At 47.0% G+C, this 24,784-nt stretch overlaps 1 long non-coding RNA gene across 1 annotated transcript in view; it reads right to left on the minus strand.

Annotated features, from left to right (window-relative positions):
* Positions 1–13,176: 13,176 nt before the first annotated feature.
* LOC144673981 (uncharacterized) overlaps positions 13,177–24,784 on the minus strand; it is a 38,400-nt gene continuing 26,792 nt past the window's right edge. The window contains exon 3 of the long non-coding RNA XR_013574454.1: positions 13,177–13,516. This is a non-coding gene — a long non-coding RNA (uncharacterized LOC144673981). The remainder of the gene's footprint in view (positions 13,517–24,784) is intronic.

Genomic DNA, 24,784 nt, shown 5'->3' on the forward strand with positions numbered 1-24,784 from the left:
CAGTCAGATAAACCGAGAGTCTGGTTCATGCATTAAAGGTGTTCAGTCAGATAAACCCAGAGTCTGGTTCCTGTATTAAAGGGGTTCAGTCAGATATACCCGGTGTCTGGTTCCTGTATTAAAGGGGTTCAGTCAGATAGACCCAGAGTCTGGTTCCTGTATTAAAGGGGTTCAGTCAGATATACCCAGAGTCTGGTTCCTGTGTTAAAGGGGTTCAGGCAGATATACCCAGAGTCTGGTTCCTGTATTAAAGGGGTTCAGTCAGAAATATATAGAGTCTGGTTCCTGTATTAAAGGGGTTCAGTCAGATATACCCAGAGTCTGGTTCCTGTATTAAAGGGGTTCAGTCAGATAAACCCAGAGACTGTTTCCTGTATTAAATGGGTTCAGTCAGATAAACCAAGAGTCTGGTTCCTGTATTAAAGGGGTTCAGTCAGATAAACCCAGAGTCTGGTTCCTGTATTAAAGGGGTTCAGTCAGATAAACCCAGAGACTGTTTCCTGTATTAAATGGGTTCAGTCAGATAAACCCAGAGTCTGGTTCCTGTATTAAAGGGGTTCAGTCAGATAAACCCAGAGTCTGGTTCCTGTATTAAAGGGGTTCAGTCAGATAAACCCAGAGTCTGGTTCCTGTATTAAAGGGGTTCAGGGAGATATACCCCGAATCTGGTTCCTGTATTAAAGGGGTTCCGTCAGATAAACCCAGACTCTGGTTCCTGCATTAAAGGGGTTCAGTCAGATAAACACAGAGCCTGGTTCCTGTATTAAAGGGGTTCAGACAGATAAACCCAGAGCCTGGTTCCTGTATTAAAGGGGTTCAGTCAGATAAACCCAGAGTCAGGATTCCTGTATTAAAGAGGTTCAGTCAGATAAACCCAGACTCTGGTTCCTGTATTAAAGGGGTTCAGTCAGATAAACCCAGACTCTGGTTCCTGTATTAAAGGGGTTCAGTCAGATAAACCCAGAGTCTGGTTCCTCTATTAAAGGGGTTCAGTCAGAAAAACCCAGAGACTGGTTCCTGTATTAAAGGGGTTCAGTCAGATAAACCCAGACTCTGGTTCCTGTAATAAAGGGGTACAGTCAGATAAACCCAGACTCTGGTTCCTGTTTTAAAGGGGTTCAGACAGATAAACACAGAGTCTGGTACCTGTATTAAAGGGGTTCAGTCAGATAAACTCAGAGTCTGGTTCCTGCATTAAAGGGCTTCAGTCAGATAAACCCAGAGTCTGGTTCCTGTATTAAAGGGGTTCAGTCAGATAAACCCAGAGTCTGGTTCCTGTATTAAAGGGGTTCAGTCAGATAAACCCAGAGTCTGGTTCCTGTATTAAAGGGGTTCAGTCAGATAAACCCAGAGTCTGGTTCCTGTATTAAAGGGGTTCAGGGAGATATACCCAGAATCTGGTTCCTGTATTAAAGGGGTTCAGTCAGATAAACCCAGTGTCTGGTTCCTGTATTAAAGGGGTTCAGTCAGATAAACCCAGAGCCTGGTTCCTGTACTAAAGGGGTTCAGTCAGATATACCCACCGTCTGGTTCCTGTATTAAAGGGGTTCAATCAGATAAACCCAGAGTGTGGTTCCTGTATTAGAGGGGTTCAGTCAGATAAACCCAGAGTCTGGTACCTGTATTAATGGGGTTCAGTCAGATAAACCCAGTGCCTGGTTCCTGTATTAAAGGGGTTCAGACAGATAAACCCAGAGTCTGGTTCCAGTACTAAAGGGGTTCAGTCAGATAAACACAGAGTCTGGTTCCTGTATTAAAGGTTTTCAGACAGATAAACCCAGAGTCTGGTTCCTGTATTAAAGGGGTTCAGTCAGATAAACCCAGAGTCTGGTGTCTGTATTTAAGAGGTTCAGTCAGATAAACCCAGACTCTGGTTCCTGTATTAAAGGGGTTCAGTCAGATAAACCCAGACTCTGGTTCCTGTATTAAAAGGGTTCAGTCAGATATACCCAGAATCTGGTTCCTGTATTAAAGGGGTTCAGTCAGATAAACCCAGAGACTGGTTCCTTAATTAAAGGGGTTCAGTCAGATAAACCCAGACTCTGGTTCCTGTATTAAAGGGGAACAGTCAGATAAACCCAGACTTTGGTACCTGTTTTAAAGGGGTTCAGACAGATAAACCCAGAGTCTGGTACCTGTATTAAAGGGGTTCAGTCACATAAACTCAGAGTATGGTTCCTGCATTAAAGGGGTTCAGTCAGATAAACCGAGAGTCTGGTTCCTGTATTAAAGGTGTTCAGTCAGATAAACCCAGAGTCTGGTTCCTGTATTAAAGGGGTTCAGTCAGATATACCCGGTGTCTGGTTCCTGTATTAAAGGGGTTCAGTCTGATAGACCCAGAGTCTGGTTCCTGTATTAAAGGGGTTCAGTCAGATATACCCAGAGTCTGGTTCCTGTATTAAAGGGGTTTAGTCAGATAGACCCAGAGTCTGGTTCCTGTATTAAAGGGGTTCAATCAGATAAACCCAGTGTCTGGTTCCTTATTAAAGGGGTTCAGTCAGATATACCCGGTGTCTGGTTCCTGTATTAAAGGGGTTCAGTCTGATAGACCCAGAGTCTGGTTCCTGTATTAAAGGGGTTCAGGCAGATATACCCAGAGTCTGGTTCCTGTATTAAAGGGGTTCAGTCAGATATACCCAGAGTCTGGATCCTGTATTAAAGGGGTTCAGTCAGATAAACCCAGAGACTGTTTCCTGTATTAAATGGGTTCAGTCAGATAAACCCAGAGTCTGGTTCCTGTATTAAAGGGGTTCAGTCAGATAAACCCAGACTCTGGTTCCTGTAATAAAGGGGTACAGTCAGATAAACCCAGACTCTGGTTCCTGTTTTAAAGTGGTTCAGACAGATAAACACAGAGTCTGGTACCTGTATTAAAGGGGTTCAGTCAGATAAACTCAGAGTCTGGTTCCTGCATTAAAGGGGTTCAGTCAGATAAACCCAGAGTCTGGTTCCTGTATTAAAGGGGTTCAGTCAGATAAACCCAGAGTCTGGTTCCTGTATTAAAGGGGTTCAGTCAGATAAACCCAGAGTATGGTTCCTGTATTAAAGGGGTTCAGTCAGATAAACCCAGAGTCTGGTTCCTGTATTAAAGGGGTTCAGGGAGATATACCCAGAATCTGGTTCCTGTATTAAAGGGGTTCAGTCAGATAAACCCAGAGTCTGGTTCCTGTATTAAAGTGGTTCATTCAGATAAACCCAGAGCCTGGTTCCTGTACTAAAGGGGTTCAGTCAGATATACCCACCGTCTGGTTCCTGTATTAAAGGGGTTCAATCAGATAAACCCAGAGTGTGGTTCCTGTATTAGAGGGGTTCAGTCAGATAAACCCAGAGTCTTGTACCTGTATTAATGGGGTTCAGTCAGATAAACCCAGTGCCTGCTTCCTGTATTAAAGGGGTTCAGACAGATAAACCCAGAGTCTGGTTCCAGTATTAAAGGGGTTCAGTCAGATAAACACAGAGTCTGGTTCCTGTATTAAAGGGGTTCAGGCAGATAAACCCAGAGTCTGGTTCCTGTATTAAAGGGGTTCAGTCAGATAAACCCAGAGTCTGTTTTCTGTATTTAAGAGGTTCAGTCAGATAAACCCAGACTCTGGTTCCTGTATTAAAGGGGTTCAGTCAGATTAACCCAGACTCTGGTTCCTGTATTAAAAGGGTTCAGTCAGATATACCCAGAGTCTGGTTCCTGTATTAAAGGGGTTCAGTCAGATAAACCCAGAGACTGGTTCCTGTATTAAAGGGGTTCAGTCAGATAAACCCAGACTCTGGTTCCTGTATTAAAGGGGTACAGTCAGATAAACCCAGACTCTGGTACCTGTTTTAAAGGGGTTCAGACAGATAAACCCAGAGTCTGGTACCTGTATTAAAGGGGTTCAGTCACATAAACTCAGAGTCTGGTTCCTGCATTAAAGGGGTTCAGTCAGATAAACCGAGAGTCTGGTTCCTGTATTAAAGGGGTTCAGCCAGATAAACCCAGAGTCTGGTTCCTGTATTAAAGGGGTTCAGTCAGATAGACCCAGAGTCTGGTTCCTGTATTAAAGGGGTTCAGTCAGATAGACCCAGAGTCTGGTTCCTGTATTAAAGGGGTTCAGTCAGATAGACCCAGAGTCTGGTTCCTGTATTAAAGGGGTTCAATCAGATAAACCCAGTGTCTGGTTCCTTATTAAAGGGGTTCAGTCAGATAAACCCAGAGTCTGGTTCCTGTATTAAAGGGGTTCAGGCAGATATACCCAGAGTCTGGTTCCTGTATTAAAGGGGTTCAGTCAGAAATATATAGAGTCTGCTTCCTGTATTAAAGGGGTTCAGTCAGATATACCCAGAGTCTGGTTCCTGTATTAAAGGGGTTCAGTCAGATAAACCCAGAGACTGTTTCCTGTATTAAATGGGTTCAGTCAGATAAACCCAGAGTCTGGTTCCTGTATTAAAGGTGTTCAGTCAGATAAACCCAGAGTCTGGTTCCTGTATTAAAGGGGTTCAGTCAGATAAACCCAGAGTCTGGTTCCTGTATTAAAGGGGTTCAGGGAGATATACCCCGAATCTGGTTCCTGTATTAAAGGGGTTCCGTCAGATAAACCCAGAGTCTGGTTCCTGTATTAAAGGGGTTCAGTCAGATAAACCCAGAGCCTTGTTCCTGTACTAAAGGGGTTCAGTCAGATATACCCAGCGTCTGGTTCCTGTATTAAAGGGGTTCAATCAGATCAACCCAGAGTGTGGTTCCTGTATTAAATGTGTTCAGTCAGATAAACCCAGAGTCTGGTTCCTGTATTAATGGGGTTCAGGCAGATAAACCCAGTGCCTGGTTCCTGTATTAAAGGGGTTCAGACAGATAAACCCAGAGTCTGGTTCCAGTATTAAAGGGGTTCAGTCAGATAAACACAGAGTCTGGTTCCTGTATTAAAGGGGTTCAGACAGATAAACCCAGAGTCTGGTTCCTGTATTAAAGGGGTTCAGTCAGATAAACCCAGAGTCAGGATTCGTGTATTAAAGAGGTTAAGTCAGATAAACCCAGACTCTGGTTCCTGTATTAAAGGGGTTCAGTCAGATAAACCCAGACTCTGGTTCCTGTATTAAAGGGGTTCAGTCAGATAAACCCAGAGTCTGGTTCCTCTATTAAAGGGGTTCAGTCAGAAAAACCCAGAGACTGGTTCCTGTATTAAAGGGGTTCAGTCAGATAAACCCAGACTCTGGTTCCTGTAATAAAGGGGTACAGTCAGATAAACCCAGACTCTGGTTCCTGTTTTAAAGGGGTTCAGACAGATAAACACAGAGTCTGGTACCTGTATTAAAGGGGTTCAGTCAGATAAACTCAGAGTCTGGTTCCTGCATTAAAGGGGTTCAGTCAGATAAACCCAGAGTCTGGTTCCTGTATTATAGGTGTTCAGTCAGATACACCCAGAGTCTGGTTCCTGTATTAAAGGGGTTCAGTCAGATATACCCAGTGTCTGGTTCCTGTATTAAAGGGGTTCAGTCAGATAGACCCAGAGTCTAGTTCCTGTATTAAAGGGGTTCAGTCAAATAAACCCAGAGTCAGGTTCCTGTATTAAAGGGGTTCAGTCAGATATACCCAGTGTCTGGTTCCTGTATTAAAGGGGTTCATTCAGATAGACCCAGAGTCTGGTTCCTGTATTAAAGGGGTTCAGTCAGATATACCCAGAGTCTGGTTCCTGTATTAAAGGGGTTCAATCAGATAGACCCAGAGTCTGGTTCCTGTATTAAAGGGGGTCAATCAGATAAACCCAGTGTCTGGTTCCTGTATTAAAGGGGTTCAGTCAGATAAACCCAGAGTCTGGTTCCTGTATTAAAGGGGTTCAGGCAGATATACCCAGAGTCTGGTTCCTGTATTAACGTGGTTCAGTCAGAAATACATAGAGTCTGGTTCCTGTATTAAAGTGGTTCAGTCAGATATACCCAGAGTCTGGTTCCTATATTATAGGGGTTCAGGCAGATATACCCAGAGTCTGGTTCCTGTATTATAGGGGTTCAACCAGATAAACCCAGTGTCTGGTTCCTGTATTAAAGGGGTTCAGTCAGACAAACCCAGAGTCTTGTTCCTGAATTAAAGGGGTTCAGGCAGATATACCCAGAGTCTGCTTCCTGTATTAATGGGGTTCAGTCAGATAAACCCAGAGTCTGGTTCCTGTATTAAAGGGGTTCAGTCAGATAAACCCAGAGTCTGGTTCCTGTATTAAAGGGGTTCAGTCAGATATACCCAGTGTCTGGTTCCTGTATTAAAGGGGTTCAGTCAGATAGACCCAGAGCCTGGTTTCTGTATTAAAGGGGTTCGGACAGATAAACCCAGAGTCTGGTTCCTGTATTAAAGGCGTTCAGTCAGATAAACCCAGAGCCTGGGTCCTGTATTAAAGGGGTTCAGTCAGATAAACCCACAGTCTGGTTCCTGTATTAAAGGGGTTCAGTCAGATAATCCCAGAGTCCGATTCCTGTAATAAAGGGGTTCATTCAGATAAACCCAGAATCTGATTCCTCTATTAAAGAGGTTCAGTCAGATAAACTCAGTGTCTGGTTCCTGTATTAAAGGGGTTCAGTCAGATATACCCAGAGTCTGGTTCCTGTATTAAAGGGGTTCAGACAGATAAACCCAGAGTCTGGTTCCTGTATTAAAGGGGTTCAGTGAGAATAAATCCAGAGTCTGGTTCCTGTATTAAAGGGGTTCAGTCAGATATACCCAGAGCCTCGTTTTTGTATTAAAGGCGTTCAGTGAGATTAAACCACGAGTCTGGTTCCTGTATTAAAGGGGTTCTTTCAGACAAACCCTGAGTCTAATTCCTGTATTAAAGGGGTTCAGTCAGATAAACCCACAGTCTGGTTTCTGTATAAAAGGGGTTCAGTCAGATAAACCCAGATTCTTGTACCTGTCTTAAAGGGGTTCAGCGAGAATAAACCTAGAGTCTGGTTCCTGTATTAAAGGGGTTCAGTCAGATATACCCAGAGCCTGGTTCCTGTATTAAAGGGGTTCAGACAGATAAACACAGAGTCCGGTTCCTGTATTAAAGGGGTTCAGTCAGAAAAACCAAGAGATTGGTTCGTGTATTAAAGGGATTCAGTGAGAATAAACCCAGAGTCTGGTTCCTCGATTAAAGAGGTTCAGTCAGATAAACCCAGAGTCTGGTTCCTGTATTAAAGGGGTTCAGTCAGATAAAACCAGAATCTTGTTCCTTTATTAATGGGGTTCAGACAGATAAACCCAGAGTCTTGTTCCTGTATTAAAGGGATTCAGTCAGATAAACCCAGTGTCTGGTTCCTGTATTCAAGGGGTTCAATCAGATAAACCAAGAGTCTGATTCCTGTATTAATGGGGTTCAGTCAGATAGACCCAGTGCCCGCTTCCTGTATTAAAGGGGTTCAGACAGATCAACCCGGAGTCTGGTTCCAGTATTAATGGGGTTCAGTCAGATAATCCCAGAGTCTAATTCCTGTATTAAAGGGGTTCAGTCAGATAAACCCACAGTCTGGTTCCTGTATTAAAGGGGTTCAATCGGATAAACCCAGAGTCTGGGTCCTGTATTAAAGTGGTTCAGTCAGATAAACCCAGAGTCATGGTTCCTGTATTAAAGGGGTTCAGTCAGATAGTCCCAGAGTCTGGTTCCTGTATTAAAGGTGTTCAGCCAGATAAAGCCAGAGTCTTGTTCCTGTATTAAAGGGGTTCAGTGAGAATAAACTCAGAGTCTGGTTCCTGCATTAAAGGGGTTTAGTCAGATAAACCCAGAGTCTAGTTCCTGTATTCATGAGTTTCAGTCAGATACACCCAGAGTCTGGTTCCTGTATTAGAGGGGTTAAATCAGATCAACCCAGAGTCTGGGTCCTGTATTAAAGGGGTTCAGTCAGATAAACCCACAGTGTGGTTCCTGTATTAAAGGGGTTCAGTCAGATAATCCCAGAGTCTAATTCCTTTATTAAAGGGGTTCAGTCAGATAAACCCAGAGTCTGATTCCTGTACTAAAGGGGTTCAGTCTGATAAAACCAGAGCCTGATTCCTGTATTAAAGGTGTTCAGTCAGGTAAACCCAGAATCTTGTTCCTGTCTTAAAGGGGTTCAGTGAGAATAAACCCAGAGTCTGGATCCTGTATTAAAGGGGTTCAGTGAGAATAAACCCAGAGTCTGGTTCCTGTATTTATGGGGTTCAGTCTGATATACCCAGAGCCTAGTTCCTGTATTAAAGGGGTTCAGACATGTAAACCCAGAGCCAGGTTCCAGTATTAAAGGGGTTCAGTCAGATATACCCAGAGCCTGGTTCCTGTATTAAAGGGGTTCAGACAGATAAACCCAGAGCCTGGTTCCAGTATTAAAGGGGTTCAGTCATATATACCCAGAGCCTGGTTCCTGTATTAAAGGGGTTCAGTCAGATAAACCCAGAGTCTTGTTCCTGTATTAACGGGGTTCATTCAGATAAACCCAATGTCTGGTTCCTGTATTCAAGGGGTTCAGTCAGATAAACCCAGAGTCAGATTCCTGTATTAATGGGGTTCAGTCAGATAAACCCAGTGCCTGGTTCCTGTCTTAAAGGGGTTCAGTGAGAGTAAACCCAGAGCCTGGTTTCTGTATTAAAGGGGTTCAGACAGATAAACCCAGAGTATGGTTCCTGTATTAAAGGCGTTCAGTCAGATAAACCCAGAGTCTGGGTCCTGTATTAAAGTGGTTCAGTCAGATAAACCCAGAGTCACGGTTCCTGTATTAAAGGGGTTCAGTCAGATAGTCCCAGAATCTGGTTCCAGTATTAAAGGGGTTCAGCCAGATAAACCCAAAGTCTTGTTCCTGTATTAAAGGGGTTCCGTGAGAATAAACTCAGAGTCTGGTTCCTGCATTAAAGGGTTTAGGTCAGATAAACCCAGAGTCTAGTTCCTGTATTCAAGGGGTTCAGTCAGATACACCCAGAGTCTGGTTCCTGTATTAGAGGGGATCAATCAGATAAACCCAGAGTCTGGGTACTGTATTAAAGGGGTTCAGTCAGATAAACCCACAGTCTGGTTCCTGTATTAAAGGGGTTCAGTCAGATAATCCCAGAGTCCGATTCCTGTACTAAAGGGGTTCAGTCAGATAAACCCAGTGTCTGATTCCTCTATTAAAGAGGTTCAGTCAGATAAACTCAGAGTCTGATTCCTGTATTAAAGGGGTTCAGTCAGATATACCCAGAGTCTGGTTCCTGTATTAAAGGGGTTCAGACAGATAAACCCAGAATCTGGTTCCTGTATTAAAGGGGTTCAGTGAGAATAAATCCAGAGTCTGGTTCCTGTATTAAAGGGGTTCAGTCAGATATACTTAGAGCCTGGTTTTTGTTTTAAAGGCGTTCAGTGAGATTAAACCACGAGTCTGGTTCCTGTATTAAAGGTGTTCAGTCAGACAAACCCAGAGTCTAATTCCTGTATTAAAAGGGTTCAGTCAGATAAACCCACAGTCTGGTTCCTGTATAAAAGCGGTTCAGTCAGATATACCCAGAGTCTTGTACCTGTCTTAAAGGGGTTCAGCGAGAATAAACCTAGAATCTGGTTCCTGTATTAAAGGGGTTCAGTCAGATATACCCAGAGCCTGGTTCCTGTATTAAAGGGGTTCAGACAGATAAACCCAGAGTCCGGTTCCTGTATTAAAGGGGTTCAGGCAGTAAAACCAAGAGATTGGTTCGTGTATTAAAGGGGTTCAGTGAGAATAAACCCAGAGTCTGGTTCCTCTATTAAAGAGGTTCAGTCAGATAAACCCAGAGTGTGGTTCCTGTATTAAAGGGTTTCAGTCAGATAAAACCAGAATCTTGTTCCTTTATTTAAGGGGTTCAGACAGATAAACCCAGAGTCTCGTTCCTGTATTAAAGGGGTTCAGTCAGATAAACCCAGTGTCTGGTTCCTGTATTCAAGGGGTTCAATCAGATAAACCAAGAGTCTGATTCCTGTATTAATGGGGTTCAGTGAACAAGTTCAGCCAGGTGGAGAAGGATGGAGATTGGAGGAGAAACTGGCAGCCAAAGAGAATATGTGTTTTTGGGGACTGCAATGTAACTACATTTATATTAAAAGAGAATTTTTCCTTAAAAGGTGTCTGCAATTCAGTTGTCTGGGCCCCAAGGTCTGGAAAACTGATCTCATTTTCCTCCTCTGACTGCATATCTCCAGATGTAGCTTGGTATCAAATTCTCTTTTAGCATGTTCCTGTGAAACACCTTGGGACATTTATAAAACACCTTTAACATTATAAAATATAACTTGTTCATGACGAGGTTCAGGAACAAGTCTGGATTCCTGTCATTATTCAGTTGCTATCTCGATGTGTGAATACTATTTCTATGTTCCAGCATTGTCTCTCCGTGTCCGTGTCAGGGTCTCCACCCTCGAAGAAGTTGAATTGCTCTGCTTGTTCATGCCAAAACCACTTCCACCCCAGGAAAGGTGAAGGGAGATCACACACTCCCTCCCTCCCAATCCCTCTCCCCACACCTCCCCTTCCCCTAATGCCCAATCACCAGAAAGGCTGACTGGATGGTCATTCCTGGCCTCCGGAAGTTCCCACAGTCACAGATACCAGTCTTCAGCCAATCTCATTCACTTCTCACATCGGGAGACTCACTGCCTGCAGACAGCATGACCTCTGTTCAGGCAGTGACTACCAGAGTCATTAAACATCAGACTGTAGATCCACTCATTTCAGCATCAGCTTATCTTTAATTAGACCTTGCATCAACAACAATATGCAGAAAAGTAAAAAAAATACACCTGACAGAAACGTATAGACACATTCAGAAAATATTTACATTAGAAGTTTTATACAAACTTTGACAAATATGACCACTCACTGTTTGGCGCAAAAAACATCTAAAAAAGACAAAATTAAAATATACCGGACTTAGGCTCAGTGCTGGGGAAACTCAGTTTGTGCTGGACAGTCCCGTTCCCCAGAAGGTTTAGTTCTCCAGCCGCTCCATCCTGATGCTCAGGTGCTGTTGTCACAAGGCCCCGTGCTCCATCTGAACAGGTCACCTCTGTGACAACGTAAGATGCTCCATTTTGAATGATCTAGTGTCTATTTTGTTTCCTAGGACAGAAAATCCAGCAGAGTTCAGGTGACATTAAAAGAATCCAACCACTTTGGACAAGTGTGTAAAGGAGCCGTTCAGGAGCACAGACCGATTAAATTACACTCAACATCCTGGGTACCAATGACAGCTGGAAAATGGGTCACAGGAGCTGAACGGTGATGGAGCACAGAGTGTAGAGGAGAGGAGGCTTATAGGGGAGGCAATGGTCAAGAGCTGGACACTCCACAGGAGCTGTGCTGACCGACAGAGGGAGGGCCAGAGGACAGAGTTAGAGAACCCTGCAATAGTCCCTCCTCCCACTGTGAGGGGTGTAGTTGGGGACAGGCGGTGAGCACGGAGATGTGGATATTGAGTGAGTGAAGGGAATCCGAGATGACCTTCCCAGTGACTGAATCATCTAATGTCTGGGTTAAAGGGTGGTGGTTTGAAAAGTGTAGGAGGAGACTGAACAGCAACAAGTTGCATTTATATAGAACCTTCAACAGAACATACCCCAAGGGCTTATGGAACAAAATTTGACACCAAGCTACACAAGGGTTCAGGCAGTGGGGTAGGCTTTAAGGAGCAAATGGTGTTGTTGGGAGGTAAGGAAGAGAGACAGACACAGACAGGCATAGGCTGAGGGAGGGAATTCCAGAGTTCGGGCCCAGGCAGCTAAAGGCTCAGCCACCAATGATGCAGCGATGGAAAATCAGGGATTCTGAAGACACCAGAATTGGAGGAGTGCAGAGATCTGAGGGTTGTGGGGCTGAAGGAGGTTACGCATGGGGAGGAGTGAGGCCACAGAATGTTTGATAAAAGGATGAGAATGTTAAAATCGGTCTATCTCAGTCCTAAATAAATTCAAGGATGAACAGCAGCAGATTTACAATCAAACCCTTGTGGCACGGGGACCCCCCAAACGACTGGGTAGTGGGGGGAAGTGGGGGGAGATACCAAAATGAGTGAGTGAGTGCTGAACTGTGTGAAGTGCTGTCTTTCAGCTGAGATGTTAAACTGCCTGCTCGGCTGTCTAGCAGCCTCCTGTGCAGCGAAGTATTCGGGCACAGCACGCCGAAATTATTCACCGAAAACCGGTTTCTGGTTGACTGGGCTGTAGCTGGGCCGGCGGGGCACAGCTGCCGTTCTCTGTAGCCGGCAGAGCCCTGTTGCTGGAGAGTGAGTGCAGCTTGATAGCTCCGTTAACTCCTTCCATCACCCAGTTTGACAGCTCTGTCCTTCAGGGCTCCATCAGCTTGGTCAGTGATGGTATTACTGACCCACCCTTGGTGATGGACAGTGAAGTCCCCACTCAGTACATTCTGTGTCCTTGCCACCCTCATTGCTTCCTCCAAGTGGTGTTCAGCATGGAGGAGTACTGATTCATCAGCTGAGGGAGGGCAGTAGGTGATAATCAGCAGGAGGTTTCCAGGTCCATGTTTGACCTGAAGCTGTGAGACTTCATGGGGTTCAGAGTCAATGTTGAGGATTCCCGGGACTACTCCCTCTGGGCTGTATACGACACATCTGGTGGGTCTGTCCTGCCAGTGGGACAGAACATACCCAGGGATGGTGATAGAGGAGACTGGGATTCAGGGTTAATTCTGTGAGTATGACTCTGCCAGATAGCTCTCCCAACTTGGACACCGGTCCCCAGATGTTAGTGATGGGACTTTGCTGTGTCGACTGGCCTGGATTTGTCTGTGTTGTTTCCTGTTTCGATGCCTGGGATGAAGCCAGTGATGATTCAGTTTTATTCTATTATTTCTTTCCAATGGTTTGATATCAATTCATTTTGAACTGCCCTCTGACCTCCTCGGCCAGCTAAACCAACCAGGTTAACGTGGGACTGGAGTCACATAGAGACCAGACTGGGTAAGGACAGTAGGTTTCCTTCCCTAAAGAACCATTCGTCAACCAGTTGGGGTTTCAACAATCCAACAGCTTCAGGGTCACTTTAATTGCAATTAACTTTATATTTCCAGATTTTTATTTAATAAACTGAATTTAAATTCTGGAAGTGCCATGCTGGGATTTGAACTCTCATCCTCTGGATTGTTAGTCCAGGCCTCTGTATTACTAGTCTAGTAACATAACCACTGAATTACCGAACCCATACAGAGATTAAATACAGAATGTCTGAAACAGAAACCTCTCACCTGTTACAGAAAGATGGATGATATCAGTTTGCTCCCTTACAAAATCTGCAGCTATTCTCTTGTAGATGTGACATATATACTGGTTCTGGTCTGTCTCCTTGAGGTCAGAGATCAGAACTGACCAGTTGCCTTGTCCCAGTTGATCTTTGAACAGGTTTGTTCTGTTTCTGAATCGTGGATCTTGTTCTGTCAAATCGTCGTTCCTAGCGATGAACTTGTGTAAAATTTCACTCTTGGCTGTATCCCAGAATGCCAGTAAATCTGAGACTGGGACATTCCCTTTGTAGGTACAGGGCAGCACAACCTGCTCCCCAAGGAACCCAGAAACTGGGACAGACAAGTCTACCTGGAAAAGATTGAAAGTATTTATCCACAGATATAACCTCCCTGCTGGTACATTACATCCCAAGCTTCACATGGTTACACTGCGATGCTCGATTTACAAGAAACACTGATCAGTAACTCACTGCTTTCATTTCTGTGAGAAGGTTAAAGCTCAGGCATTAAGGGCCTTCAACTAAACCCAGCTTGTGCTGGAGATTTGTAAGCACAGAGCAGCTGGACAGCACTTTGAATCACATGTTTTTCATTCGTACACATGCTGGGAGAACACATCAGGATATTGGTCACCTCCCCTTGGGAGAAAAATCACAGACTGGGGGTGCACAATGTGAGGTGGAACTCAGGAACAGAAAACTGACCCTGAAATGTAAGTTTGGAATCCCAAGTCCTGATGACTCTACTCCCCATGTTCTTGGACATTCCCAGTTCTATTTGATCCCAGGAATGTCACAGACTCCTGATCCCAGTGCTGTGGACCCCATCCCAGTCCCAGGGGATCCCAGCCACCCATCCGAGTTTCACCGAGTGTTGCTCAGTGTCCAAATCCCATTGTTCACATCACAGGGGTTAATCTGAAGACATTAACTGCCTTCCTTTCAGCTCTCAAGATCATTATTTTATGAATAAACTATAGTTTTAGAGAAAGAAATCTGAATGAACATTCCAAATCATTTCAAAATGGTCATTACGCAAAGAGCAATGAAATTCAAATTTGACATAATGTTGTACTTGAGATACCTCAATCCAACCGTGATACAACACTGTCACACCTTCCAGTCCCTGCAAACCTCCCGATCTCTGTAAACTCCTCCAGTCCCTACAACCCTCCCGATCTCTGTAACCTCCTCGAAACCCCTACAATCCTCCCTATCTCTGTAACCTCCTCCAGGCTTTACAACCCTCCCTATCTCTGCAACCTCCTCCAGCCCCAACAACCCTCCCTATCTCTGTAACCTCCTCCAGTCCCTGGAATCCTCCCTATCTCGGTAACCTCCTCCAGTCCCTACAACCCTCACTATCTCTGTAACTTCCTCCAGCCCCTACAACCCTCCCTATCTCTGTAACCTCCTCCAGTCGCTACAACACTCACTATCTTTGTACCAACCTCCAGTCCGTACAAACCTCCCTATCTCTGTAACCTCCTCGTCCCGACAAACCCTCCCTATCTCTGTAATAACCTCCGATCCCTACGACCATCCCAACTCTGTAACCTCCTCAAGTCCCTACAACCATCCCTATATTTGTAACAACCTCCGACCCCTACAACCCTCCCTATCTCTGTAACCTCCTCCAGCCCCTACAACGCTCCCAATCTCTGTAACCTCCTCCAGTCCGTACAACCCTCCCTATATCTGTAACCTCCTCCAGCCCCTGCAACCCTCAATATCTCTGTTGACTCCTCCAGGCCCTAGAACCCTCCCTATCTCTGTAACCCCCTCCGCCCCTACAACACTGCCTATCTCTGTAACCTCCTCCAACCCCTACAACCCTCCCTATCTCTGTAACCTCCTCCAGTCCTTACAACCCTCCCTATCTCTGTAACAAGCTCCGAGCCCTAAAACCCTCCCAACTCTGTAACCTCTTCCAGTCTCTACAACCCTCCCTATCTCTATAACCTCCTCCAGCCCCTGCCACCCTCCCTATTTCTGTAACGTCCTCCAGCCCCTACAACCCTCCCTATCTCTATAACCTCCTCCAGTCACTACGACCCTCCCTATCTCTGTAACCCCCTCCTGCCCCTACAACCCTCGCTATCTCTGTAACAACCTCCGACCATTATATCCCTACCAACTCTGTAACATCCTCCAGTCCCTACAACCCTCTCTATCTCTAACAAGCTCCGACCCCTACAACACTCCCTATCCCTGTAAACAACTCCAGCCCCTACAACCCTCCCTATCTCTGTAACCTCCTCCAGACCCTGCAACCCTCCCTATCTCTGTAACCTCCTCCAGCCCCTACAACGCTCCCAATCTCTGTTACCTCCTCAAAACCCTACAATCCTCCCGATCTCTGTAACCTCCTCCGCCCCTACAACACTCCCATCTCTGTAACCTTCTCCAGCCCCTACAATCCTCCCTATCTCTGTAACCTCCGCCGCCCCTACAACCCTCCCTATCTCTGTAACCTCCTCCAGCCCCTACAACCTTCCCTATCTCTGTAACCTCCTCCAGCCCCTATAACCCACCCTATCTCTGTAACCTCCTCCAGCCCCTACAACCCTCCCTATCACTGTAACTTCCTCCAGCCCCTACAACCCTCCCTATCTCTGTAACCTCCTCCAGCCCTTACAACACTCCCTATCTCTGTAACCTTCTCCAGCCCCTACAACCCTCCCTATCTCTGTAAACTCCGCCGCCCCTACAACCCTCCCTATCTCTGTAACCTCCGCCACCCCTACAACCCTCCCTATCGCTGTAACCTCCTCCAGCCCCTACAACACTCCTTATCTCTGTAAACTCCTCCAGCCCCTACAACACTCCCTCTCTCTGTAACCTCCTCCAGCCACTACAACACTCCCTATCTCTGTAACCTCCTCCAGCCCCTACAACACTCCGAGATCTCTGCGCTTCTCCAATTCCGGCCTCTTGACCATCCCCCGATTCCCATCACTCCACCATTGGCGGCCGTGCCTTCAGCTGCCTGGGGCCCTGAGCTCTGGAATTCCCTCCCTAAACCACTCCGCCCCTTTCTCTCTTTCTCTCATCTTTTATGAAAATGTATGTCTTTGACTCTTGATGTTCAGTCCTAATATCTCCTTTTGCAGCTCGATGTCAAAATCTGTCTCATTTAGGCTCCTGTGAAACGCTTTGTGGATGTTTTATATGTTAGAAATGCTATACAAATGCAGTCATTGTTTCTTAATATAACTGGACTCTGATTGTAACAGATTCTGGCTAAATATTCATTCACCTGGGACTGTCAACCATGTATGGAAACCAATTCTTTAACCAATTGTTAGAATTCTCTCGGGTCCAATATTTAATCACATCTCAATGTGATTTCCAGAGTTTGAATTTTGCCAACATCAGTTATTGGCCAGAACAATGGGAGGAGAAACTGTCAGGAGGTATTTTTTCCCCCCTTCCCCCACCCTCCACCCCCACCAAGTGCCAGTCTGCAATTTGTTCCCATGTTTTGCTTTCAGAGAGGCACTGACCCATTGTTCTGCTATTAACACCTACTGATGTCCGACCTCATGCCATTATTAACACCTGCTTTCGTCTTTAACACAATCATTAGCACTCCATTTCTCTTGTGTCCAACACATCTTTGTCAAATCTCACCTGAGTTTTCAGCTATCTCTGTCCTTCTAATTTGTTCCACCCAGCCCTCACTCTCTTAAACAGTATTAAAAAAACCCAAAACAAAAACACAATTACCTGGAAAAACAAGGCAGGTCTGGCAGCATCGGTGCAGAAGAAATCAGTCAACGTTTCGAGTCTTCATGACCCTTCGGCAGAACCAAACAAAAACCCAACACATTTCTAAAACAAAAACAAATACCTGGAAAAACTTTCTCCAGGTATTCCTGTTTTTGTTTTGGATTTCCAGCATCCACAGTTCTTTCCTTTGACCATCACATTTCTACATCTCTTCAGCTCTGGAGAAGAGCCATACGGACTTAAAATGTTAACTCTGTCTTTTCTCTGCGCAGGGCACTGACAAACCTCCTGAGTTTTTCTAGCACGTTCTGTTTCTGCCAGGAGACACGTTGGATGTGCCCCCAAATCTGGTGCGAATACTGGGGGTTGGCCAGAATATCGGGAGCGCCCCCCACCCAGTAACATTTAATGATTTGAGGTTGTCTCGGTCGGTCTGTTCCCTTTCTAGTGTTCACTTCTTAAACAGTTAAATCCTCAAGACAGCGGTGATGTCAACTCTGGAGGGTGGATGAGAAGCAACTCAGTTCAACGTACATCCTGGGTACCGTGTAAAAGAACTCACACGGAAAAGGTAGACAATATACCAGGGAACAGCTCCCTTAAGCTCAGAAGTCACAGGACAGTCGGGAGTCCAACATCGACAGAAACCTTGTCGGATCAGCTCCAGCCTACAATAAGCCAGGCTGTCTGAATCGATAACTGTAATCGTCACTATACGATTGATGCCTGAGTAATAACCTTGCATTTGGACTATACACTCGAGCCTGAATCACGGGGAGTTATTTAACTGCGTGCGCAGGTTTCCCCCAACACCTTCAGAGTGCAAATAAGACCACACAGTGGGAGTTGCCCCCGCAGGTTAGCAAGGCAAGGCAAAAATCAAACCAAAAACTAGGGATTATTTCTGGAGGGATAGAATTGAAAAGTAGGGAAGTGACGGTAAGCCTGCATCAAAACTTGGTTGCACTGCACTGAGATTACCGCGAGCAGTTCTGGTCACCATATTACAGAAAGGACATCGAGATACTGGAGAGGGAAGATTTACAATGGTGATCCCAGAAATGTGAGGGTAAACTCACATGAGTTTATATGAGGACAGGATGGACAGGCTGGGTCTTTGTTCTCTAGAAAAGAGAAGGCTGAGGGGGGTGACCTCATCGAGGTATTTAAAATTCAGAAAGGTTTTGATGGAGTGGATACAGAGGGAGTGTTTCCTCTGGTGGGAGGGGAGACCAGAACTAGGGGTCATCGATATAAGATCGTCACTAATAAATCCAATGGGGAATTCCGGAGAAACGCCTTTACCCAGAGAGTGGGGGGGAATGTGGAACTCGCTCCCACAGGGAGTGGTGGAAGTGAATAGTGTGGATGTAGTTAAGGGGGAAGCTGGATAAACACATGAGGGAGAAAGGAATAGAAGGATATGGCGATGGGGTGAGATGGGAGGAGGCTCGTGTGGAGCAGAAACACCAGCACGGATCAGATGGGCCGAATGGCCTGTTTCTGTGCCGCATATATGAAATCCTGTGTCATCAAATCCTGTCTATGTCACTGTACAAAGTGCCTTCTCTTATCCAGGAGTAACGGAGCTAGTTTTAACTCTGTTCCCCTTGGGATCAAACCCCAGGTTTTCCACAAAATGAAACCAGTGACCAGGCTGACATCAATAAATTCCTTTAAATGTACAATACAGGCTCTGCCCATGGTGTCAAGATAAGGCAATGGCAGAGAGTGTGGGGATGAGGTGAAATTGAAGAGAGAGGGAGCCTCCTCACTAACACTGTGCCTTTGTGTAAGATACCCTTGGTTGTGTACACATGCATATGTAGGATTAAGATTGACCTAAACTCATGGTAAACAAAGGACTTGCATTTCTCTAGCGCCTTTCCCCCACCTCAGGACATCCCGAAGCATTTCACAGCCAATGAAGGGTTTCTTTTGCAGTGAGCTCACTGTTATAAGAAACACAGAAGCACACAGCAAGATCCCACAAACAGCAATGTGATTATGGCCCCAGACCATCTGCTTTTTTACTGATGTTGTTGGAGGGGTAACGGAGCTAGTTTTAATTCTGTTCCCCTTGGGATCAAACCCCAGGTTTTCCAGAAAATGAAACAGGTTATCCCTATAACCTCCTCCGGTCCCAACAACCGTCCCTATCTCTGTAACCTCCTCCAGTCCCTACAATCCTCCCTATCTCTGTACCAACCTCCGACCCCTACAACTCTCCCAACTCTGTAACCTCTTCCAGTCCCTACAACACTCCCTATCACTATAACAACCTCCGACGCCTACAACCCTCCCCATCTCTGTAAACTCCTCCAGACCCTACAACACTCCCTATCTCTGTAACCTCCTCAAGCCCCAAGAACCCTCCCTATTTCTGGAACCTCCTCCAGTAACTACAACGCCACCTATCTCTGTAACCTCATCCAGCCCAAGCAACCCTCCCTATCTCTGTAACCTCCTCCAGCACCTACAACCATCCCTATCTCTGTAAGCTCCTCCAGTCCCTACAACCCTCCATATCTCTGTAACAACCTCCGACCCCTACAACCCTCCCAGCTCTGTAACCTCCTCCAGTCTCTACAACGCTCCCTATCTCTGTAACCTCCTCCAGCCCCTGCAACCCTCCCTATCTCTGTTGCCTCCTCCAGCACCTACAAACCTCCCAATCTCTGTAACCTCCTCCAGTCCCTACAACCCTCCCTATCTCTGTAAACTCCGCCTCCCCTACAACCCTCCCTATCTCTGTAACCTTCTCCAGCCACTACAACCCTCCCTATCTCTGTAACCTCCGCCGCCCCTACAACCCTCCCTATCTTTGTAACCTGCTCCAGTCGCTACAACACTCCCTATCTCTGTAACCTCCACCAGCCCCTACAAACCTGCCTATCTCTGTAACCTCCTCCACCCCTACGACCCACCCTATCTCTGTAATGTCTGCCGCACCTACAACCCTCCCTATCCCTGTAACCTTCTCCAGCGTCTACAACACTCCCTATCTCTGTAACCTCCTCCAGTCCCTACAATCCTCACTATCTCTGTAACCTCCACCAGCCCCTACAACCCTCCCTATCTCTGTAACCTCCTCCAGTCCATACAACTCTCCCTATCTCTGTAACAACCTCCGACCCCTACAACCCTCCCAACTCTGTAACCTCCTCCAGCCCCTGCAACCCTCGCTATCTCTATAATCTCCTTCATTCACGACCACCCTCCCTATCTCTGTAACATCCTCCATCCCCTACAACACTCCCTATCTCTGTAACCTCCTCCAGTCCCTACAACTCTCCCTATCTCAGTAAACTCCTCCAGTCCCTACAACCCTCACTATCTCTGTAACCTCCACCAGTCCCTACAACCCTCCCTATCTCTGTAACAACCTCCGAACCCTACGACCATCCCAACTCTGTAATATCCTCCAGTCCTTACAACACTCCCTATCTCTGTAACATCCTCCAACCCCTACAACACTCCCTATCTCTGTAACCTCCTCCAGTCCCTACAACTCTCCCTATCTCAGTAAACTCCTCCAGTCCCTACAACCCTCACTATCTCAGTAAACTCCTCCAGTCCCTACAACCCTCCCCATCTCTGTAAAGTCCTCCAGACTCTACAACACTCCCAATCTCTGTAACCTCCTCAAGCCCCTAGAACCCTCCCTATTTCTGTAACCTCCTCCAGTAACTACAATGCTACCTATCTCTGTAACCTCATCCAGCCCAAGCAACCCTCCCTATCTCTGTAACCTCCTCCAGTCCCTACAACCCTCCATATCTCTGTATCAAGCTCCGACCCCGACAACCCTCCCAACTCTGTAACCTCCTCCAGTCTTTACAACACTCCCTATCTCTGTAACCTCCTCCAGCCCCTGCAACCCTCCCTATCTCTGTTGCCTCCTCCAGCACCAACAACCCTCCCAATCTCTGTAACCTACTACAGTCCCTACAACCCTCCCTATCTCTGTTAACTCCGCCGCCCCTACAACCCTCCCTATCTCTGTAACCTCCTCCAGCCCGTATAAACCTCCCTATCTCTGTAAACTCCTCCAGTCCCTACAACCCTCCCTATCTCCGTAAACTCCGCCACCCCTACAACCATCCCTATCTCTGTAACCTCCTCCAGCCCCTACAACACTCCCGATTTCGGTAACATCCTCCAGTCCCTACAACCTTCCCTATCTCTGTAACCTCCTCCAGTCCCTACAACCCTCCCTATCTATTTAACATCCTCCAGCCCCTACAAACCTCCCTATCTATGTAACATCCTCCAGCCCCTACAACCCTCCCTATCTCTGTAACCTCCTCCAGCCCCTACAACCCTCCCTATCTCCGTAACCTCTGACCCCTACAACCCTCCCAACTCTGACACCTACTCCAGTCTCTACAACTCTCCCTATCTCTGAAAGCTCCTCCAGCCCCTGCAACCCTCCCCATCTCTGTTGCCTCCTCCAGCCCCTACAACCCTTCCTATCTATGTACCAACTCCAGTCCCTACAACCCTCCCTATCTCAATAACCTCCTCCAGTCCATACAACCCTCCTAATCACTGTAAACTATTCCAGTCCCTAGAACCCTCCCTATCGCTGTACCAACCTCCGACCCCTAAAACCCTCCCAACTCTGTAACCTCCTCCAGTCCCTACAACCGTCCCTATCACTATAACAACCTCCGACGTCTACAACCCTCCCCATCTCTGTAAACTCCTCCAGTCCCTACAACACTCCCTATCTCTGTAATCTCCTCAGGCCCCTAGAACCCTCCCTATTTTTGTAACCTCCTCCAGTAACTACAACGCTACCTATCTCTGCAAACTCATCCAGCCCCTACAACCCTCCCTATCTCCGTAACCTCTGACCCCTACAACCCTCCCAACTCTGAAACCTCCTCCAGTCTCTACAACTCTCCCTATCTCTGAAAGCTCCTCCAGCCCCTGCAACCCTCCCCATCTCTGTTGCCTCCTCCAGCCCCTACAACCCTCCCTATCTATGTAACCAACTCCAGTCCCTACAACCCTCCCTATCTCAATAACCTCCTCCAGTCCATACAACTCTCCTAATCACTGTACACTATTCCAGTGCCTAGAACCCTCCCTATCGCTGTACCAACCTCCGACCCCTAAAACCCTCCCAACTCTGTAACCTCCTTTAGTCCCTACAAACCGCCCTATCTCTATAACAACCTCCAACCCGTACAACCCTCCCCATCTCTGTAAACTCCTCCAGAACCTACAACACTCCCTATCTCTGTAACCTCCTTTAGTCCCTACAACCCTCCCTATCTCTATAACAACCTCCGACCCCTACAACCCTCCCCATCTCTGTAAACCCCTCCAGACCTAACAACACTCCCTATCTCTGTAACCTCCTCAAGCCCCAAAAACCCTCCCTATCTCTGTTACAACCTCCGACCCCTACAACCCTCCCAACTCTGTAACCTCCTCCAGTATCTACAACACTCCCTAACTCTTTAACCTTCTCCAGCACCTGCAACACTCCCTATCTCTGTTGCCTCCTCCAGCCCCTACAACCCTCCATAACTCTGTAACATTCTCCAGCCCCTACAACCCTCCCTATTTCTGTAACCTACTCCAGCACCTACTACCCTCCTTATTTCTGTAACCTCCTCCAGCCTCTACAACCCTCCCTATCTCTGTAACCTCCTCCAGCACCTGCAACCATCCCTATCTCTGTAACCTCCTCCAGTCCCTACAACCCTCCATATCTCTATAACAACCTCCGACTCCTACAACCCTCCCAACTCTGTAACCTCCTCCAGTCTCTACAACACTCTCTATCTCTGTAACCTCCTCCAGCCCCTGCAACCCTCCCTATCTTTGTTGCCTCCTCCAGCACCTACAACCCTCCCAATCTCTGTAACCTCCTCCAGTCCCTACAACCCTCCCTATCTCTAAACTCCGCCGCCCCTACAACCCTCCCTATCTCTGTAACCTCCTCCAGCCCGTATAAACCTCCCTATCTCTGTAAACTCCTCCAGTCCCTACAACCCTCCCTATCTCCGTAAACTCCGCCACCCCAACAACCCTCCCTATCTCTGTAACCACCTCCAGTCCCTACAACCCTCCCTATGTATGTAACATCCTCCAGCCCCTACAACCCTCCCTATCTATGTAACCTCCTCCAGCCCCTACAACCCTCCCTATCTCTGTAACCTCCGCCGCCCCTACAACCCTACCTATCTCTGTAAACTCCTCCAGTCCCTACAGGCATCACTATCTCTGTACCCTCCTCCAATCCCTACAACCTTCCCTATCTCTGTAACCTCCTCCAGTCCCTTCAACCCTCGCTATCTCTGTAACAACCTTCGACCCCTACGACCCAACCAACTCTGTAAGCTCCACCAGCCCCTATAACCCTCCCTATCTCTGTAACAACCTCCGACCCCTACAACCTTCCCATCTCTGTAAATACCTCCAGTTCCTACAAACCTCCCTATCTCTGTAACAACCCACGACCCCTACAAACCTCCCAACTCTGTAACCTCCTCCAGGCCCTACAACCCTCCCTATCTCTGTATCCAACTCCAGCCCCTACAACCCTCCCTATTTCTGTAACCTACTCCAGCACCTACAACCCTCCCTATTTCTGTAACCTCCTCTAGCCTCTACAAGCCTCCCTATCTCTGTAATATCCTCCAGCCCCTACAACCCTCCCTATCTCTGTAACCTCCTCCAGTCCCTACAAGCCTCCCTATCTCTGTAACCTCCACCAGCCCCTACAACACTCCCTATCTCTGTAACCTCCTCCAACCGCTACAACCCTCCCTATCTCTGTAACCTAATCCAGCCCCTACAAGCCTCCATATATCTGGAATCTCCTCCAGTCCCTAAAACCATCCCTATCTCGGTAACCTCCTCCAGTCCCTACCACCCTCCCTATCTCTGTAACAACCTCCAACCCCTACAACCGTCCCTATCTCTGTAACCTCCTCCAGAACCTACAACACTCCCTATCTCTGTAACCTCCTCCAGGCCCTACAACCCTCCCTTTCTCTGTAACCTCCTCCAATCCCAACAACCCTCCCTATCTCTGTAACCTCCTCCAGCCCCTACAACCCTCCCTATCTCCGTAACCTCTGACCCCTACAACCCTCCCAACTCTGACACCTACTCCAGTCTCTACAACTCTCCCTATCTCTGAAAGCTCCTCCAGCCCCTGCAACCCTCCCCATCTCTGTTGCCTCCTCCAGCCCCTACAACCCTTCCTATCTATGTACCAACTCCAGTCCCTACAACCCTCCCTATCTCAATAACCTCCTCCAGTCCATACAACCCTCCTAATCACTGTAAACTATTCCAGTCCCTAGAACCCTCCCTATCGCTGTACCAACCTCCGACCCCTAAAACCCTCCCAACTCTGTAACCTCCTCCAGTCCCTACAACCGTCCCTATCACTATAACAACCTCCGACGTCTACAACCCTCCCCATCTCTGTAAACTCCTCCAGTCCCTACAACACTCCCTATCTCTGTAATCTCCTCAGGCCCCTAGAACCCTCCCTATTTTTGTAACCTCCTCCAGTAACTACAACGCTACCTATCTCTGCAAACTCATCCAGCCCCTACAACCCTCCCTATCTCCGTAACCTCTGACCCCTACAACCCTCCCAACTCTGAAACCTCCTCCAGTCTCTACAACTCTCCCTATCGCTGAAAGCTCCTCCAGCCCCTGCAACCCTCCCCATCTCTGTTGCCTCCTCCAGCCCCTACAACCCTCCCTATCTATGTAACCAACTCCAGTCCCTACAACCCTCCCTATCTCAATAACCTCCTCCAGTCCATACAACTCTCCTAATCACTGTACACTATTCCAGTGCCTAGAACCCTCCCTATCGCTGTACCAACCTCCGACCCCTAAAACCCTCC

The sequence above is a fragment of the Cetorhinus maximus genome, unplaced genomic scaffold (assembly GCF_964194155.1).
Source record: "Cetorhinus maximus unplaced genomic scaffold, sCetMax3.hap1.1 HAP1_SCAFFOLD_523, whole genome shotgun sequence".
Lineage (NCBI taxonomy): Eukaryota > Metazoa > Chordata > Chondrichthyes > Lamniformes > Cetorhinidae > Cetorhinus > Cetorhinus maximus.